We start from the raw sequence: 22,288 nt of genomic DNA, 5'->3' as shown, positions 1-22,288 counted from the left end.
GAAAACAGTTTGCTATACATATAACAAAATGTCAATGTAAACAAACATTATGAGTAGCATATCTTGAAATTTTGCATGTTTATTTTATGACTATATCAAACAACTTTTATTAGCACTTTTATTCCCAGATTTTCGCACATATAAAAAAGATAAAAGTTCACTTAAATTTTTACTGTAAGTAAACTTGGATGTTGTTATAAAGATTCATGTGGATCAAATAGCTTCTAGAACATTCTCAAAAATCATAATTTCTTATACAGTATTGAATGTGCGTCAGGTGAGTCAGTCAGAAAGCAGTCGTCAATCTGGAATCAGTCAGTCTGTGTTTAGTCTGCGGTCAGGCTCCTTTCAGTTTGGCTGTGATCTGTGAGTGTGTACTTTGCATACAAAATGTCATTTGTTTGCGAAAAGTACTGCACAAAACTCTCCCTTGTGTGTAAAAAGAACATGTGTAAAGTGCTTTACTATTGTGACCAGAAAAATATGAAATAAAATGACAAGAAACTGTATAAAATGCCTACCAAAAGCACAAGCACTTCATTTTTACAAATACGAGGATATTCACAAAATTTTAGAACTGAACGTGCATCCTTTCCGTTTTATTTAAATGTACTGAATTAGCAGTCAAAGTAACTAACAGCTTAAACTTTTTGTAATTTTGGAAAGTAGGCTATTTCACGTGGAAACGTTGCATCTGTCACTTTTTGTTACATCAAAAAAGTGATTCTTTTTATCTTCTCTAAATACTACAAAATTTTGTACACATAGTTTTTTTACGCCCTGTACATTATTTGAAAGGACTGACGTAGGGTCCAAATAATTGATAAACAACAACTATAAAGCGATAGCCGAACTACAACATTTATTTCAAAATAAAAGAACAGCCTAAGCAGGGAAGTAACTTCTGGAGTGGCAACTCCTTCTGTTTTGTCTGGATATTATGGCCTGAGCACCTGTGTGGCGTCATTCGATGCAAACAGAACAAGATTAGTTATTACTCATTTTAATGTTTAATATACAACTTGTGGCCGTGGTCTCAGTGACGGCTGGGCACAGTGGAATCTGCTGTCCTCATAGGCAAACTCGAGGCTACCCAGGGTTTGCTGCATAAGCCCAAAGCACAAGCAGGCAACTTGTGGCCTGGAAGGTTGCCCGAACGCTGATCCATGGGCGCTTCTCATGTGTCAGATCCCCTGCGAAGGAGGGATGACCGTGGTGCATGTGCGGCTGATTCACACACAGCCCTGAGAGTGTTCCTCTCTGGTCACAGCCCACGTTATCGCATCAGTTGGACATTGGTGTTAGGTGCTGCGATGTCTGATGTCATGATGTATGCTGATGCTGGCTTGACGATCTGGTGGGCCCTCTGGTCCGTACGATGACGAAGTATCAGAGCAGCTCGGGCCCTTACCTGGAGTGGTGTTGGTTGATGCAAGGGCGATACATCAGTGGCAGCTTCTATCCTGGACTCTGGCGTCATTTATCCATGCTTACAGAACTGCTGTCATTACGGCAGGCAGCGAGGGTATGACTGGCACAGTGTGACAATACAGGAACAATCTTACACAACATGTTACAATAAAATAACCAGAGAATCAAGTGCAAACGACATGGATGCCAGCGATCCATCTGATTGACTGTTTCGAAGCTAGCTGGTTGGGGTATGTATACTGAACTGAGGAGAGCCTTTGCAGTGCGATGCCATTCATGATGACCAAAGCGGTCCAGTTTATTACGAGTGGTCAGTCGTTGCTGCCTCTGCTGCATTTGCTCGACCGATTTGTTTCAGTACCATAACTGCTCCGTCAGGTCCCTGCGTTTTATCTAGTATATCTTACTTAATGTCATGAGGGCAACGATTCCAGTTCGATGTGCGCAGGTCTTAGACATTTCCGCTCAGTTCGCTCGCACTCTGACACAGAAATGTCGATGTCGCACTCTTGGTGACCGACTAACCATATTGAAACGTTTATGCCTTGCTGCTGCCTTATGCTCACACATCTCTGTGTTGACGCAATGCTGTGCTGTGGGGACTTAGAAAATTTTCTACTCTCTCATTTCCTCTCATCTCAGTGGTGTAACACAGTATTAAGTGGGAAATATAGATATATACTTGTATCATAGCCCTCTACATATCGCTTCTGTATTGACAGCAAAAATGAGATTGGACTTATTACACCACACACAGACCCATTTAAGGAGTCTTTCTTTCTGCGCCCAAATGGAATGACTAGAAAGCCTAATATGTACCCTCGGACACGCTCTTTACAGTGGTTTTCAAATTATGGATGTAGATATTGTGTCAAAGGAAAGTCAAACAATGGACTTAGCCATCAGTATTCTTTTCAGTTTGCCAGTACCGCTAATTAACCCAAAAAAATTTCACATATCATACCGGTTTCTGCAAGTCGTTGCCATCGACTGATGCGCCATGAATAGTCCCACAAAGTTCGTCCAGGGCCACAGAACGTACCGGGTGATCAAAAAGTCAGTATAAATTTGAAAATTGAATAAATCACGGAATAATGTAGATAGAAAGGTACAAATTGACACACATGCTTGGAATGACATGGGGTTTTATTAGAACAAAAAAAGTACAAACGTTCAAAAAATGTCCGACAGATGGCGTTTCATCTGATCAGAATAGCAATAATTAGCATAACAAAGTAAGACAAAGCAAAGATGATGTTCTTTACACGAAATGCTCAATATGTCCACCATCATTCCTCAACAATAATTGTAGTCGAGGAATAGTGTTGTGACCAGCACTGTAAAGCATATCCGGAGTTATGGTGAGGCACTGGCGTCGGATGTTGTCTTTCAGCATCCCTAGACGGTCGATCACGACGCACTTGCGACTTCAGGTAACCCCAAAGCCAATAATCGCACGGACTGAGGTCTGGGGTCCTGGGAGGCCAAGTATGACGAAAGTGGCGGCTTAACACACGATCATCACCAAACGACGCACACAAGAGAACTTTCACGCGTCTAGCAATACTTTTTTTTGGTTCTAATAAAATCCCATGTCATTCCAAGCAAGCGTGTCAATTTTTACCTCTCTATCTACATTATTCCGTGGTTTATTAAGTTTTCAAATTTATACTGACTTTTTGATCACCCGGTATTTATGTATACATGAACAACATATACAGTGATTAATTCAATTTTACCAAAATGCAGGTACAATTCACTGCAAAATATGATTTCATATCCTCAAATTACATCAGCAGGTTTTCTTGGACGTAGAATTGAAAATTTACTTCTGCATTGTAAAGCGACCACAGGTGACACAAATAATGTTACTGATTGATTTCTGCACGCTACTCGACCCCGAATTTTAACTTTCACATTGTGCGAGACAATGGTACAATTTTTCGAATTAACACAAAATATACAGAGCCGTGTGAATCGACTCGGTTGGGTATCGTACTCACGCCTCGCTTATGAAGCTCTCCTTGGAGACGAGTCCCTCGTGGGTAGTGGGCGGCGAATCGGAAGCTTTGGCCAGTCCCAGCGTCACCATGCCTGCGGAATAAAGAATTGTCTAATTTACTATATTCTGAACACAAGATGGATGAACACTGCACACAAACCAACAAAACATTTACATGGAGCTTCCAAATCGGTTGTCGTCGAGCGAATTCGCAAACAGCTTCTGGTTGGTTATGAAAACCCATTAACACCCATGTAGACGCTTCACCGCTTTTGAAATGTGCTTGAGTTGTCAGGTTCTTAACTTGCTTGCAGAAATGTCGGATAAGCTAGACAGAGTCAATTGCTGCAGAGTGAAGGAGAAGGAACATACTGGATGAGCCAAGAATTTATCCATTCCGTATATTTAACTGAAGTTAAATAGTCATTGTGCTGACGAAATTAGGAACCAGAACAGCTAATTTACAGATGCCGTTCGTCGAAATCAACTAACAATCGGTATTTGACAGGCCTAACAAAATCGATTCAGGTCTCAACTCGTAAGCGAAAACAGGTTTTCGACATTGAGTTTTAGCCTTTCGTAATTTACGCTGAATGTAACTACAGTACAAGACACCGACGCTATACCAGTGCTGAGGCAGGGAGTGGGATTAAACCTAGACGGGACCCAAACTCTGCACTACGGAACGTTCACCAATGGTACTTCTTGTCAGAGCTTTTTATAGGAATGAGCTCTGATTGTTGTGGTGAACGAGTGGTCTACCAAAATGAAACTCGCTCCCTATCCGCCCAAAACAATTTGTTCCCCCGAGGATGGTGCGCACATGGAAGATTGTCTGTGCTCCTCTACGTAAACGCGAGAGCTTTAATTTTTTCCTCGTAGTCACTGAACAAGACTGAATTGCTGTACCGCTAGTGAAGCCCTTCTTCTGCCTGCAGTACTAAACACAATTTTCAGCAGAGGCAATGCTACAGCCAGAACACCAGTTTCACCAGCAATACAGCAAGAGGCAAATCTAGAGCAATATCGACACACACAGTATGTAAGAAAACTTCTATTGACAAAAAGATATGTAGACCAGCACTGTTTGTGACTTAATTTATAACAGAAGAATACGTAGGAAGCACAAGCAAGAATACCTCACACACACATGAACGGCGACTCTGCTGTGCGTGAGATGTGCTTGCTTGTGTGAATGAATGGTGTGTGTTTCTCTTTCTTTTTCTGACGAAGGCTGTGGCTAAAAGCATACGTGTAAGCATCTTTTCACTGTGTCTGTTTGCAACTTAACATGCCATCTTAATGATAAGTAGCAACCTATTTTTCCTGTTTTGTTGACAAATAGAAGGTAACATCAGATACAGGGTAACCTTATGGAAAATTTCTTACAGGCAGATTTTTGTCAGATGTAGAGGATTTCTTATGAACTGGGATGGGATGTTTTCAGGATTATATGCTATCTGAATTGCCATACTATGATAAGAGATATTTTTGTTTGTATATGCTTTTCAGTACACTATGTTCATGTGAATTGTGATAGATAACAACTATGTTCGTGTCCTTCACGTTACGATTGTTTTGCTGTTCCTTGTTCTAACAACTTTTCTTGTCCAGTGAACAGGTCAATGACACTTTATTTCGCTATGGTCACTGTACATAAGCTTAATAGATTGAACATATTTAGTAGAAATTTGGTATACCAATGCTTATTTTAGTGTATCTTTCTAAGGCCTTATTGTTTCAACTTATACGTTATATGTGAGTTACATTGAGCGTGTCGTTCTTAGATGACAATTGCCGGTAGGCAACTGCGAGCACATTTTAGCATTCTTGTGTTTGACAGGAACTCTAGTGACGTTTCAAAACAATGTTTGTTTTACCAGGTTCAACAGCAATTTCGTGCACAAAACATTTGTTCCCTCCCTTTATCCACTTTCCTTATTAGTAGCTGAGTTCAAGAATTCTATAGGGAATAGTATTCAGATTTATAATTGCTGTAGATATTCAAGTACCTTACGGGTTTGCTGCCGGGTGACGCCGTCGACTACCGCCGATATTTCGACAGGAACACACCCTGCCATTCTCAAGGCAAAACTGCAAGGAGGAAGCAATGTGCAAGGGAATTTAATACGCCGGTTCACAGAGGAGAACCAAGGAAGATACCACACACAGAACAAGTAACCGCAGAGTCAACGCACAACCAAAGATAACCAACATCAGAAACATCGATAGTGACTATTAATCAACAGCTGAGGTAGCACTAATTCTGTCCCTCTGTCTTTTGATGAGAGACAGAGCCGGATTCCAAGCAGCATTTAAACAAATTTCACCATCTCTGTTTATAAGGTTGCTTGATAGTTTGATTTCAACAGCTTCCTTAATAACATTATCCCAATACCTGGACGTGCAAGCCAGAATATCCGTGTTGTTGTATTCCATAGGATGACTGGTGTCAAGGCAATGTTCTGCAATAGCGGATTTGCTCCGCTGTTGTAAGCGTGTGTGACGCGTCATCCTCTGCTTTGCGGCGTCATACGGATAAAGTATGGATGGGCATGTGGTCTGCACTCCGCTCTCCCGGCCGTTTTGCAAACTTTCCAGACCGTGAAGTACTACTCGCTCATGTAGCTCCTCCGCTGGTATCAAAAGGCTAAGTGCACCCCGTACCAGTCCTCTATCAAGGAAAAATCCTTGGCAGTGCTGGAAATCGAACCTTGGCCCTCTGCATGGCAGCCACCTAAGCTGACACTCAGCTACAGAGGCTGTTTGAATAGCAATAACGGTTTTCCTAAATCGCTTAATGGAAATGCCGAGGCAGTTCATTTGAAAAGCACAGGGTTGATTTCCTTTTCTGCACTTTCTCAGTCCGATCTTGTAATCTGACCCCTTGTCTTCTGCAAGCACCAAACAAAATCCGTGAGCTTAACTGTCCTCATGTGGTGGAAGTATAAACATCAGCAGTGTCACAGACCCACTCTGTCAGACACTGAAGGGTGGTTAGGAATTTAACCAAAGACATTACCCCTCAATCTCGGAAGCCTAAGTGAGACTTCGATACATAAAATAAGCAATGAACCTGGAACGCAAGCCGCTGAAGCAGCATCATATGAAAACACTTGTACCATGTTGGAACCTACACGACACTAATTTATTTTTTGTATCATCAGAAAAAGTTTGTAATAAGTTCTCGGACACCAAACGCTAGTGTCCAGTAGAAGATCTTATAAAGCACAAATTTTGATAACGATCTGCTTAATCTATTGCCAAATCAAATTACTTATTCTAAATTCATGAGAAAATCTAATTAAGCAATAACAAAATAATAAAAAAATTAGGGAAAGAATATCGCCCGCAAAAAATAAATCAAAAATCCTGGCTCTTCTATCTGCTTTACAAGTTTGAAACATTCAACATATAAATAAAAGTAATAAAAATATTCAGTCCTAAACACAAAGTAAAAATTATTTAAAAAATACTTTCAAGCTAAATAATCAACTAATGACGGAAGCTGGATAAACTATCGCAACCAAAAGACATAAAAGTAAGTTTAATAAAATATACGAATGAATAAACCCGCGTCCCAAAAATAAAAGCTATAAGTATGCTTGTGAAAACAGTTCTACTACATTTAAGCAAAATTTGGTAATAATACCAACAGTACTATATTTACTACTGAAACCTAACCAAAATTCAGATTCGTCTGCAGCTACATCAAAAGGGGTATGATTTGTCTCTTCGAAACAAGAAGGAAAAGGCGAAAGAAAAGAAATAATAATAAATCAGGGCAGAATTTGCTTCATATGTAATAGTTCGAGGAACAGGAAGCAAACAAACAAGTAAAGAATAATTTGACTCTCCGATGAGGGGTAATCTGGAAACAAATAAATTAAGTGAATCACAAATATCAGCCATAGTGTACATTGCTGTGAATGGAATGCCATAACACAATATTCTTTACTTCAAAGCAAAATACATTGACGAGCTAAAAGATTATGACAGTTGCTCCCGCCGGCCGGTGTGGGCGAGCGGTTCTAGGCGCTTCAGTCTGGAACCGCCCGACCGCTACGATCGCAGGTTCGAATCCTGCCCCGGGCATGGATGTGTATGATGTCCTTAGGTTAGTTAGGTTTAAGTAGTTCTAAGTTCCAGGAGACTGATGACCTCAGATGTTAAGTCCCATAGTGCTCAGAGCCATTTGAACCATTTGAACAGTTGCCTCCCCTCAAGATTGAATATCGTCCGATCATGTTCCGAGTCCGTGAGGCGGTAAGGAAAGAATATAAGCATATGAGTCGCGAATGGGGAATCATTATAGTGACGAAAGGGCCACAAAGGAGGAAACCCACTGACATATACGACTTTGGCACAGTGAAGACCGTTATCACCCAGTGCGTGAGAACGAGCATATAGGAAATGACGAAAAGAGTTCGCAGTTCGCGTACTACTGTCTTGAGTGTCTATGGAAAGTGGCTTGATGGTGGTGAAACCACGTTTGGGCGACAAGGAGTTGGACTTCAAGCCTCATCACAGAACGTGGAGGCAGGAGATGCACCTCATGTGTAGACGGAGATCTGTGGTAGATCTGGCGACCGAGTACATTATTGGAGCCCGTCCGGCTAGCCGTGTGATCCAACGCGCTGCTTCCGGGAGCGGGAGGGCGTGCACGTCCCCGGCACGAATTCGGCAGGTGGATTAGTGTCAAGCTCCGGTATGCCGGTCAGCCTGTGGATGGTTTTTAAGGTGGTTTTCCATCTACCTCGGCGAATGTGGGCTGGTTCCCCTGATTCCACCTCAGTTACACTGTGTCGGGGATTGCTGCGAAAATACTGTCTCCACATACGCGTACACCATAATTACTCTACCACGCAAACATTTGGGGTCACACTCGTCTGGTATCTGGTATGAGACGTTCCCATAGGGGGGCCCGGGTCCACTGGGGGCCGAACCACACAATAACTGTGGGTCCGGTGTGGGGCGGCGGTGGGGTGGGTGGACTGCTGTGGCTTGTTGTGGGGTTGTGAACCACGACAGTGCTACGGTGGGACGAAGCCTCTCCATCGTTTCTAGGTCCCTGGTTTAATACAAACAGGACACAATACATATTACTGGAGGAGACATCAGTGTTTCGGAGCACACAGTTCACCGGATATTGTCGAATGTGGACCTCTGCAGCAGACGAGCCCTTTGTGTTTCCATGTTGATGCAGCGACAACGTCAGTTACAACTGTAGTAAGCACTGGATCATCTAGATTGGACCAACGATCAGTGAAAACGTGTTGCCTGGTCGGGTATTACGCATCGATAGCACACTATCGGCGTTTTTAAGTTGGCAACTGAATTGTGACTTTCCGTCAGACGTCGATAGTGGTCGCAGGATCTGGTGGATCCGCTGGAGCACGCCCACTGAGCCGTGCCTCCAGCAGCTCCGTATACGAGTGCTCTATGCTGCCGCGATGTAGAATAGCCGGCACCAGCCACTCAGCCCACTTGCACCTGGAGCTCTTCGTATGATATCATCGTTCATGCTTATTTTAGGGAGCCTCATCCTTGTAGATATTGTGGCAGCTGCATTCTGATTCTTGTTGCCTTATTTCTAATGAGTCTTTGTATGCTTGGAGGAATACAAGTAAGTCTTCTATTTGCCATGTTGACTTGTTCGCTACTAATTTCCGCCGCTGTCCAGCATTCCTACGACACAGTTGCCGCACCACTCTTAGCCCACCTCTCCTTACCATTGTATACAAAGTCATACACCACAGGATAAATCACGTTTCTTGTTACTCCGGGTCGACGATTGTGCCGAGGCGAACACTGGCTCTGGACGTGCACCATGTTGCGGACTCAGGTTGCTGAGTGGAATATTATGCTGTGGAGGACATTCACCTGGGCTCCCATCAGACCTGTGGTAGTTGTTTATGTCCACCCAACGGCGAAGACATCTTACAGCAGGATAGCTTTCCTGTCACAAGGCGAGAATCGTGCTGCAGTGATTCAAGGCGCGTGATAGTAAACTCACGTTGATGGCTCGGCTTGAAACTGGCAGAGCACATCTGGGATGTTATCGGACATCAGCTCCACACCCACAAACAACCAGCCCGTAATTTACTGTGTGATCTGCGCTTAGAAATTTGGTGCCACATACCCACGTCAAATCCATGCCACGCAGAATCGCTGCTGCGTCGCATTCCAATAAGCTATCGAGGAGGTGGTCATAATGTTTGGCTCGTCAGTGTATAATCCCCGTACACACGTGTGGCGTTCGGGTGAATAACTTGTGAGGAAGAGAGGCCGCAGAGGCGCACCTGTCCGGAACTGGTCGACGGTGAGCGCGCCGCGGCGCTCGCAGTCCAGCGTGTTGAACAGCGTCTCGACGTGCTGCTGGCCGAACAGCAGCGGCGGCGGGCCGCGGCCCTTCCGGAACTCGTCCAGCCGCGACGCCAGCTGCTGGATGAACGACAGCGGCTGCTCTGCGGGCACACAACCACACACAGCCCCTCGCGACGCTCTCGCTTACTAACTACTCCACACAAAAATCTGCCAGCAGAGTACAGCCTTCGTAGCTGAGATCACTACAGGTCCCCACAGACGATACTATTCGTAGGACTGATACCGGGGTCCACCACTGGACTGACTCTACACGCGCTTTCATTCCATCGTAGGTCCTCTGTGGTTTACCTGAAATGGCCAACAATGAATTTTAGACTTTTTGTTACTGTACCGCTGATAATGTAATATCGACTTCAGGTTTTCATAGCATCGCCTCGAAAATGTCACAAATTGGTTAATGTGTTTACTTGTTTTGATGAATCAACGCAAATAACTTTCGTGTTATTGTGTCAGTTCACAAGAGAACATGCCGTACGTCCATGACATGGATCGAAACATCCGTATGCTACTGAAATGCATTGCCAGCTGAGTATCACAGAAGAAGTTTGAAAAAGCCTTGCCATGCCTTTGTTTTAACCGCCAGATGTTGAGGTGGAACTTCAGAAGAATCTTGAATGCCCTATATTGCAAGAAAATTGAAAATTTATGTTATTGCATGTTATATGTATGTTAACCAGGGGCCTAGAAACGACAGAGAGGCTCCGTCCCCATCGCAGCCGCAGAGGTCCACAACCCCACGACGGCTCCCGTAGTCCATTTCACCCCTCCGCCGCCCCACACCGAACCCATTGTTATTGTGCGGTTCGGCCCCCAGTGGACCCCCTTCCCCCGCAGGGAACGTCTCACACCAGACAAGTGTAACACCTATGTTTGCGTGGTAGAGTAATGGTGGTGTACACGTACGTGGAGAACTTGTTTGCGTAGCAATCGCCGACATAGTGTAACTGAGGTGGAATAAGAGGAACCAGCCCGCATTCGCCGTGGCAGATGGAAAACCGCCTAAAAACCATCCACAGACTGGCCGGCTCACCGGACCTCGACACAAGTCCGCCGGGCGGATTCGTGCCGGGAACCAGGCGCTCCTTCTCGCCCGGAAAGCCGTGCGTTAGACCGCACCGCCAACCGGGCCAGCTATGTTATTGTTGTCGTAAGTGTTACTCACTAATAAGAATGTGGGTATTAAATGGGATATGCTATTTGTACGAGGGGCATTCAATAAGTAATGCAACACTTTTCTTCTGAAAGCAGGTTGTTTTTAATCAGGAATCCAAAACACCGAATTATTTTCCACTCTTTCGGTACAGAACCCTATTTTTCAACAAAATCTCCGTTCAATGCGTCGGCCTTATGGCACCTTACTGGGAGGGCCTGTTCCTTTATGCCCATATGGCACGACTGCACTGGTCAACGTTGAAGCCAAAGTCTTGCTGCATCAAGTGAGCGAGGTGTTTCACTGTGATCCGTCGATCACCTCAAATGAGGGTGTCCACAAGTTCCAGCATTGCAGAAGTCACAGCTGTGTGTGGCAGGCTGGTATGAGGGAAATCGGACAGATATGTGCGACGTTGTTGCGATGATGACAGACGCCTCACCCAATGACTCACCATGGTTTTGTTCATTGCCTGGTCTCCATGATTACCTGCAAAGCTCTGGTTTTCCGGGAAAAAAAATCAATGACAGCTCCCTGCTCCGCTACCAGGCGCTATTTTGAAAGGCTACGAACAGGGCCGCCACCTGTCAGAACTTCATGAAACTACAGGGTCTGAAGCGGCAATATTCCACGACGGCCCGCTACAAATTCCGCGTTTTTCAACCGAAACTGGTTGAGGAAAGTAGTGTGTTGCATTTCTTATTGAACGCTCCTCGTACGTTTGGCTCAAGGCCAACATGAATTTGGCCAAATGTATAACACAACTCTTGAGTGCTTTAAGTAAAAAATCTTCAACTTAAGGATGCAATACATCACATGAAAACGACACTGATTTACATCGTTAAGATAGAGTCGTCTAACTTAACGAATGGTATTATTAGATGAACCCTAGAAAGAGAACTAAGGAAAGAGGCATCAGTAGGATGGAGAATGACAGATTTCCAAAAATGCTATTGAAATAAAAATCGACCAGATGAAGGAAAATAGGGAGATCCAAACCAGGGTTTAGAATAATGTCTGTTACGTATGTGTAACAGGCAACGCCTAATACATGCAGATAAGGATGATTGTTGATGATGACCGCTCGACTGTTCTGGTCAGTTCTTTTGTTGTATGTGAACCAGCGAGGATGGCTACTGCTCTTTCACACAAAGAAAAATATCGGTTTATGATAATTGTACTGTTTAGAAGAAAAAAAGGAAAGTTTGACAGAAACATCCATATCTGAAGAGGCTAAATTATACTCAAAAACATCTTTAAATAGATGGCAAGCATAGTTTTATGATGGAACAGGAGAGTAGGTATAATGTAACATATAAATAATGTTGATCCAAAATGTGATGAAATCGATAATTTTTTATGGATAACACAAGACGAGACACTGAAACAGGTAACACATTTGTGAGAAAAGAGGTGACAATTGAAGATAATTGGAAGCCACTTTAAGATACTTAGCTAGTGCAATTTACTGTCGAGATATGAAGTACTGTGTTCCAATACCACTGCTGGTGGTGGCATTACACTGAGGTGACAAAAGTCAAGGGATACCTCTCAATGTCGTGCTGGACCTCCTTTTGCCCAGCGTAGTGCAGCAACTCAACTTGGCATGGACTCAACATATCGTTCGAAGCCCCCGGCAGACATGTTGAGCTATGTTACCTCTAAACCCATCTGTAATTGCTTAATGTTACCAGCGCAGGATTTTGTGCACGAACTGACCTGTCGATTATGTCCCATAAATGATCCATGGGATTTATGTCAGGCGATCTGAGTGTCCAAACGATTCATTTCAATTGTCCAGAATGTTCTTCAAACCAATCACAAACAGTTGTGACCCGGTGACATGGCATATTGTCATCCGAAAAAGATTCACCATTGTATAGGAACATGAAGTCTGAAGTCCATGACTGGCTGCAAATAGTCTCCAAGTAGCCGAATTTAACCATGTCCAGTCAATGATCGGTACAGTTAGACCGCAGTTCATTTCATGTAAACATAGCCCCCACCATTAAGGACCTACCACGAACTTTCACAGTACCCTTTTGATAACTTGGGTCCATTGCTTCATGGGGTCTGCGCCATACTAGACCCCTACCATCAGCTCTTACCAACTGCAGTTCGACCTCATCTGACCAGGCCACAGTTTTCCAATCCTCTAGGGTCCAACCAATATGGTCACAATCCCAGGTGAGGCGATGCAGGTAATGTCGTGCTGTTAAGCAGCGCACAAAATGCCGTGGCCACTAAATGTGCAGTCGGCTGCGGACGCGTGGGGAGAGCGGCAGTGGTGGGAAGTCGCTCAGAGTGCTGTAGGGGAATTGCCGAGCGCTGGAGGGGAAAAAGTGCCGTTATAAACTGAAGACTACAATCACATTTTTTGTAAATATTAAATGGGCCCCTCCACGCCCACACTTGTATGGTGGCCATTCAGAAAGATCTACTGTCACCTCTGCTTTTGTTAGTGTCTAAAATGAATTCCACCAAAAATGCAGTGATATCTTTTCGCCTGGCTGTTAACTATTTGCAACTTTCAGAGAAACGTCATGAATGGCGAATTTTTGAGTAAAACCTACCCATTTCTCTGGTTGCAATGTCAAAATTTGCTTCTTTTGCAAAGCACAGTGGAGTTTACACTGTGTCCCCTCACTAACACGTCATGCAGATATAATTGCGAGAAAATTCTGAAACAGTGGTTTAATAAGTTTATTAAGTGAGGAAATGAGGAAAACTAAGGTCAGTAGCTTATGAAAAAGCACATCCTCGGTACAAAATAAATGCGTAATGTCTTCACTTATTTTTGTTCCAAAACCTGTAGCATTTCTCGTTTCACCAGTTATCGATGGGCCTTAAAAATAACTTTCTTTCACCGGAAATATCTAGTTATTGGAGTAACACAGTAGATAAAAATGTTTCAAATGGCTCTAAGCACTATGGGACTTAACATATGAGGTCATCAGTCCCCTAGACTTAGAAGTACTTAAACCGAACAAACCTAAGGACATCACACACGTCCATGCCTGAAGCAGGATTCGAACCTGCGACCGTAGCAGCAGCGCGGTTCCGGACTGAAGCGCCTAGAACCGCTCGGTCACAACGGCCGGCACTACAGTAGATAAAAACTATCATGTAATAACGATATGGTAAAATACTCTCCTCTTTTCGTGTTATCATTTCCCAAAATCTCATTTCGATATCTGAAACTGTTTATGTAATATGAGGAATGTCGTGGGTATTTCACAATGGCTTTATCTCTGGCGCGGCTCGATCGCAAATGAGTGTGCTGTACCAGATCAATTTTCTCGAGATTGCTGACAGATGCCTCTACCCAAGTCTAAAGAAAAATTCAATACGTTAACTAAATTTCATACATATTACATAATATGCATCAAACGCAAAATCATAGCGACCTCTATTTTTCATTACACACTTTTCCGAATTTCGCGTAGTGTCTACTTTCACATAAATATCACAATAACTATGACCATTAACGAAATGATGTGCACATCATCATGAACCTGACAGCTAAAGCTATAAGTGAAGTAAAAATGAAATGCTTTTACCTAATAGTTTCTGTAAAATCTTTTGAGAAAGATTGCAGGGTGCGCGCCTCGATTCTGTAATCGTTGACAAGCTGAAAGGCTTGAAAACTCCTCGGCCTCCGCTTCTGAACAAACGACCCAGGGCTTTGGATGAAAACTGCTCACTGAGCACCGGCCAGCGACTCCTGTGCAAGCTATAGCAAAGGCACTCGCGTCGGTCGTCTGCTGCCATAGCCCATTAACACCAAATTTCGCCGCACTGTCCTAACGGATACATTCTTCGTACATCCCATATTGATTTCTGTGGTTATTTCACGCACCGTTGCTTGTCGTTTAGCACTGATAAGTCTACGCAAACGCCGCTGCTCTGGGTCGTTAAGTGAAAGGCGTCGGCCATTGCTTTATCTGTGGTGAGAGGTATTGCCTGATATTTGGTATTCTTGGCACAGCCTTGACACTGTGGATCTCGGAATATTGAATTCCTTAGCGATTTCCGAAATGGAAAGTCCCATTGTATAGCTCCAACTACCATTCCGTGTTCAAAGTCTGATAATTCTCGTCTTGTGGCCACAGTCACATCCGAAACGTTTTCACACGAAACACCTGAGTACAAATGACAGCTCCACCAAGGCACAGCCTTTTTATATCTTGTTCACGCGCTACTACGGCCATCTGTTTATGTGCATCTCATGATCTTGGCACCTCAGTGAATTTTCTGCTTCTGGGACAACAAAAGCGTCCATCAACAGAGAGAAGTGGCGGGAAGTCAAGCCGACCGGTTTGGTTGGAAGGTCTGTTCAGGTTTGGTTGGGAGGTCTGGTCAGACTGACCACCTGATATTGGGATCCCTATTATTCAGTGCGGTAGCGTTCTCGCTTCCCGCGCCCGGGTTCGATTCCCGGCGGGGTCAGGGATTTTCTCTGCCTCGTCATGACGATGTTGTGTGATGTTTGCTCAGAGCCATTTGAACCATTTTTGAGCCTATTATTCAGTCGGCATATTAGTCTAAGCGCATCACGATAACTTGACTTGACGCGTTGGAGCCGATGCGGGCTGTGAATCTTACCACCTGTATGGCTGCAATACATGGCTAAAAATCCGCAGATAACTGGATTTCTGTTAGTGGATACCACTTTCACCCCCAGTATTGTAATGACAAGCGAGTCTCTGGGTAACTGCTCACAAACTGTTCTTTCGCTAATTGATGATCTATACAAAAATTATATGACGATTAAGGTAGAAGTAGGAGGTTAATGTAGGCATTTATTTCTGTAGTTTCATGTTGACTCAGATGTATTCACGTGATATTTGAATAGTTGTTTTCACGTAAAACCGTGGCGCATACCCAAGACAGGAGGTCCGCGACAGCCAACCAACTCAACTGCCCCGCCCATCTTCTTCCGCTCAGTGTTCTACAGGAACATACGTCGCTGGTTACAATGACTCTACGATCTTCACGTTACTTAATGTTAGACGTGATGTCATTAAAATTTTAAAAAGGGGATAAAACCAGAAAATTTTTTGTAAGAAAGATGGGGTAAAACAAAAAAGTATGGAAGAGATATATTGTGAAAACGCTAATGTGTATTGTTTAATTTAATACAAGAAATTATTATAGGTTGTTTCCAGAGTACTTTTTCAAGACATATAGTGTGGGGACTAGGGCGATGCTACTTCACCAAAAGTAACAGCAGTCGGAGTTACGGTGCGAGCTAAGAAGTGGTGGTTAGCTTTAGAAAACGAAGGTTAAACGTCTTAGACAAAAAAATGCTACCGTTGTAATTAAAAGTTTTCCGATAAATTATGAAAGAATGACACTGATCTGCTTCTGTTGTCAACATAAATATATTTTGCTCTCATCAGCGATATTTTTCTGTTTTGCATAATGCCGGAAACGAAAAGTTGTAGGCCTATAATAAATGTACAGTAATTTACGAAATCAGTAAATATCTAGGAAATTGTTTTAAACCTTTTGTTTCTAACATTTGGCCTTTACTCAGGTGTTTACTGCGAAATTAGAAAGTGGAGGCTGCTCGAACTTTTAAATCACGTTGGTGTCGATAAGTGATTTTGGTCGATATACACTCCTGGAAATTGAAATAAGAACACCGTGAATTCATTGTCCCAGGAAGGGGAAACTTTATTGACACATTCCTGGGGTCAGATACATCGCATGATCACACTGACAGAACCACAGGCACATAGACACAGGCAACAGAGCATGCACAATGTCGGCACTAGTACAGTGTATATCCACCTTTCGCAGCAATGCAGGCTGCTATTCTCCCATGGAGACGATCGTAGAGATGCTGGATGTAGTCCTGTGGAACGGTTTGCCATGCCATTTCCACCTGGCGCCTCAGTTGGACCAGCATTCGTGCTGGACGTGCAGACCGCGTGAGACGACGCTTCATCCAGTCCCAAACATGCTCAATGGGGGACAGATCCGGAGATCTTGCTGGCCAGGGTAGTTGACTTACACCTTCTAGAGCACGTTGGGTGGCACGGGATACATGCGGACGTGCATTGTCCTGTTGGAACAGAAAGTTCCCTTGCCGGTCTAGGAATGGTAGAACGATGGGTTCGATGACGGTTTGGATGTACCGTGCACTACTCAGTGTCCCCTCGACGATCACCAGTGGTGTACGGCCAGTGTAGGAGATCGCTCCCCACACCATGATACCGGGTGTTGGCCCTGTGTGCCTCGGTCGTATGCAGTCCTGATTGTGGCGCTCACCTGCACGGCGCCAAACACGCATACGATCATCATTGGCACCAAGGCAGAAGCGACTCTCATCGCTGAAGACGTCACGTCTCCATTCGTCCCTCCATTCACGCCTGTCGCGACACCACTGGAGGCGGGCTGCACGATGTTGGGGCGTGAGCGGAAGACGGCCTAACGGTGTGCGGGACCGTAGCCCAGCTTCATGGAGACGGTTGCGAATGGTCCTCGCCGATACCCCAGGAGCAACAGTGTCCCTAATTTGCTGGGAAGTGGCGGTGCGGTCCCCTACGGTACTGCGTAGGATCCTACGGTCTTGGCGTGCATCCGTGCGTCGCTGCGGTCCGGTCCCAGGTCGACGGGCACGTGCACCTTCCGCCGACCACTGGCGACAACATCGATGTACTGTGGAGACCTCACGCCCCACGTGTTGAGCAATTCGGCGGTACGTCCACCCGGCCTCCCAAATGCCCACTATACGCCCTCGCTCAAAGTCCGTCAACTGCACATCCGGTTCACGTCCACGCTGTCGCGGCATGCTACCAGTGTTAAAGACTGCGATGGAGCTCCGTATGCCACGGCAAACTGGCTGACACTGACGGCGGCGGTGCACAAATGCTGCGCAGCTAGCGCCATTCGACGGCCAACACCGCGGTTCCTGGTGTGTCCGCTGTGCCGTGCGTGTGATCATTGCTTGTACAGCCCTCTCGCAGTGTCCGGAGCAAGTATGGTGGGTCTGACACACCGCTGTCAATGTGTTCTTTTTTCCATTTCCAGGAGTGTATCATCATCCTATACTAACGTAGCATTATGCTCACTGGTATAAACGTAATAATGTATGTACACGAGTAGGTAGGCCGTATTATTATTACTACTGTGTGTGGAGAGGTCTACACAAGGTGAAGGAGAAGATTAGTGTTTAACGTCCCGTCGACAACGAGGTCATTGGAGGCAGAGCACAAGCTCGGATTAGGGAGGGATGGAGAAGGAAGCGGCCGTGCTCTTTCGAAGGAACCATCCCGGTATTTACCTTAAGCGATTTAGGGAAATCACGAAAAACTTAAATCAGGATGGCCGGATGCGGGTTTGAACCGTCGACCTCCCGAATGCGACTTCAGTGTGGCTACACAAGTGAAATGGTTAACTTTCAAATAGAAATTTCTACTAGATTGTCGCCGACCACGAGTCATTACCAGAGATCAATATTAGTCGATCTGTCTGTCACTGAGAGTACGTAAAACTATAACAGTACACAATACGAAAATAATCTTTGTAAGCAACACAATTTATTTTGAGACAAGTCTTCAGCTACCATAACTAATACATCATAAATTAAAAGCCAGTTATGCCATCTCTAAACTAAATCATGATAGTAAGAAGCGCCCATGCTGCAGATGGTGTACCACATGCACAGGCCTAAAAACTTTAGCATTCTCAAAAGTGGAAATAATAACGGGTGAAAAAGTAGAAGCTGTGAAATTATTTCATTTCACATTTCCTAACAAAAAATGTTGTAAATGAATGTAAATTCATTTACATTTGTTTCAGAAAATTGAAGACTTCTTGACGATAGCAAACATTAGGCTACCTAAGCATGTTTTGAGTTGTCAGGCGGGCCTTCTCCGATAACATAAGGAAATCTTGGAACATGAATTTTTTAACTAGTATGACACTTACCAGGCTCCTCCACCAGGAGATGGCCTATGAAGAAATGGAACAGCTCGTATATCTTCTTCTTCTTGAGATAATCTTCCGCATGAGCCTGGGCCTGAGACAGTGCCTGCCAATAAAGCAAAACACTTTCATGAGGATAGCCAATCTCTCACAGAGAGAGTCAAAATTACGTGAGATACTACAAACAGCACTCTTACTGCACCAAGGTATTCGTGAAGACATGAAATTTTGTGGCGGTGATGTAGGCATACTATAATGGCTTGTGCGATGCCCAACATAGGGTTAGGTAGTCGACAGCATTTGAAAGTGGCGGAGAAAATTCGCGGGCTTAGTTCTAGCCGCAGTTCGCTTTGATGCTTTATTTATGAGACCAGTTATACCAGAGTGGTACGGGAATACCTTGTATTCTCTACTTATACTGAGTTTGTTCATCTGCTTGAGGATACCCTCTTATAACATGACCTTCGTGGAGTAACTACCGCCATAAAGTGACGTGTTATCAAAGGTAATGCATCTGCTCATAGGTGACGTTGTCTGCTACACCGAATTACTAAATGTGTTTAAAATATCTTGAAAAGGAAAAAAGAAAAGAGTAATGTGCCTATAAGTTTATCATATGAGCAAGATAATAAATTAAATTCGGTCTGAATTGACTGTAAGCACTATGAGCTGGATCTGTTATAGAACATTCAGCCGTATTTGTGTATCCACACATGGTAAATTGCGAATTGAAAGTTCAGTAGGCTAGATGTATTTTCGTTCACGTCTAACCATAACACAACACACACTTTAGGGCAATCATTCACCTTTCGATGATACACAGGTTGTAATCACAGATCGAAGCTGAAAGTGCTGACTGTAAGGCACGAATAAGAGTTTAGAATAATTTACAATTTTACAAATACACTTGAGAATACTCAGACATCGCGCCCATGAAATTAAGCAATTGCATTCTACATGTAAAAAATGATTTAGAGTTCCATTAGGCAAGAATCGCGTGAGTATGGCCAGGAAGTATACTGATAATTCATGATGGAAAACGTAAACTGTGGACATTTTACGATCTAGTATCAAAATAAAGTTTATCAATAACCGAAGCGTGCTGCAAGTAAATTTGTTTTGGTGTTCATGGTGTGTTGGCGATAGCACTCTTCAGTCTCAACCGGTTTGAACACGCTCCTGTAAAAATGCTTTCACGATTTTTCACAGTAGGCAATTCACACAGCAATAGGATTTAAGATATTAGGCCTTACGGGAAGCGTTGCTACGTCAACCAAAGCGCGTTTTGCTTTGCTATCGAGCACTGTCTCGCTACAAATCCAGACTGCAACCGGCCGTCTGGTGCCCGTCCATGCTGACGACGAAGACCTGATCACGAAAAACAGCGCCGGCCGGGATGACCGAGCGGTTCTATGCGCTACAGTCTGGAACCGCGCCACCGCTACGGTCGCAGGTTCGAATCCTGTCTCGGGCAAGGATGTGTGTGATGTCCTTAGGTTAGTTAGGTTTAAGTAGTTCTAAGTTCTAGGGGACTGATGACCTCAGAAGTTGAGTCCCATAGTGCACAGAGCCATTTCAACCAACGAACAACAGCTGAAAGCTAATTACCAGCGCTGGTGCACTATGTTCAGTATTCAAGTAATCAATAAGATGGGACTGAAAGCATGCTCCTCAGCTTGTACGTAATTTTTCGATATCAGTCCCCCTTGGTATCCTGATTTGAATAGTTTCTTATACGTCGTTTGTACCTATAGTCTACTAAAAAGTGAACTGACCTCTTTTGCATTATACAGTATTCTTGTTATGAAGGAGACTTCACTCAAACCAATCTTTAATAATACGTAAATAATTTAATCATAACGAAACACTCACTCCAGTTACAACTGTCTTGCATAGGGTGTCCGGAAACGAATAAAAGAATGAGTAAATCTAAAACTATTACTTTGAAGACCACAAAAACTCTGGCTGTTGGCATATGAACAGATGTTTATGTAATAATCAAATACGAAGCCAAATAAAGACCTTTCCTCGCTGCTATACGAGGGTAGATTTAAAAGTTCTCGGAATCCCCACGAGAGGGTTGGGTTGGGTTGTTTTGAGGGAGGAGACCATACAGCGGGGTTAGGGGAGGAGACCATATAGCGATGTCATCGGGCTCATCGGATTAGGGAAGGACGGGGAAGGAAGTCGGCCGTGTCCTTTCAAAGGAACCATTCCGGCATTTGCCTGGAGCGATTTAGGGAAATCACGGAAGACCTAAATCAGGATGGCCGGACGCGGGATTGAACCGTCGTCTTCCCGAATGATTTTCCACGAGAGGTCAGCGCTAGCGCAACGAGTTGTTCACGTGAAATTCATTGGACTGTTGACTGTAAACACGTGCCACGTCAGTGCTCTTGGAAGAGAGCTGTGGCAGTGACGTGGCTCTGTTGTTGTTCTCGTGTAGTGATTTGCGAAGATGGAAAAAAATCGAGATTCGAGCAGTGATTAATTACTTCGTAAAGAAAGGTATGAAAGCAAAGGACATTCATGCAGATTTCCGGAATACACTGGGGGATTCTGTCCCTTCATATTCAACTGTTTCCAAGTGGACAAATGAATTTAAAGTTGGTAGAGAGAGCGTAGATGACGATCCGCGCAGTGGTCGTCCAAGATATGTCACTACATCAGAAGTCAATGCAAAAGTGCACAAAATGGTTCAAATGGCTATGAGCACTATGGGACTTAACATCTGTGGTCATCAGTCCCCTAGAACGTAGAACTACTTAAACCTAACTAACCTAAGGACATCACACACATCCATGCCCGAGGCAGGATTCGAACCTGCGACCGTAGCAGCCGCGCGGTTCCGGACTGCGCGCCTAGAACCGCTAGACCACCGCGGCCGGCTGCACAAAATGGTCATGGAGGATCGCCGATTGAAAGTGCGTGAAATTGCTCACGCTTGCCAGATGTCATCTCAAAGGATATATTACATTTTAACTGAAGAATTAGAAATGCAACCTGGGTGCCGCGATTCTTGACGCGCGCCCGCACACCCGCCTTATTCACCGTCAGCCTTCCATCTCTTCCCAAAACTGAAAATTTTTCTTGGTGGACGGAGATTCACTTCAAACGACGAATTGATAGCCGAAGTTGACAACTATTTTACAGGCCTGGAGACTAGGTTGAAAAATATAAAAAAATTCAGTGGTGTAAGCACTTTTTTTCTATTCCGTTCCGAGAACTTTTCAAACCACCCTCGTACTTTTCAAAAGACACTATTCAAGAGAATCACAGTGAAAATACGTCGGTTGTTGACAGGAAGCGTAATGATCGGCTGTAGGAAGAAAAACAATCCGAAAGAGAAAATTTCCACAAACAACATAGAGATTTCCCGCATG

The sequence above is a fragment of the Schistocerca piceifrons genome, chromosome 5 (assembly GCF_021461385.2).
Source record: "Schistocerca piceifrons isolate TAMUIC-IGC-003096 chromosome 5, iqSchPice1.1, whole genome shotgun sequence".
Taxonomy (NCBI): Eukaryota; Metazoa; Arthropoda; class Insecta; order Orthoptera; family Acrididae; genus Schistocerca; species Schistocerca piceifrons.
This window is presented reverse-complemented; position numbering follows the sequence as displayed.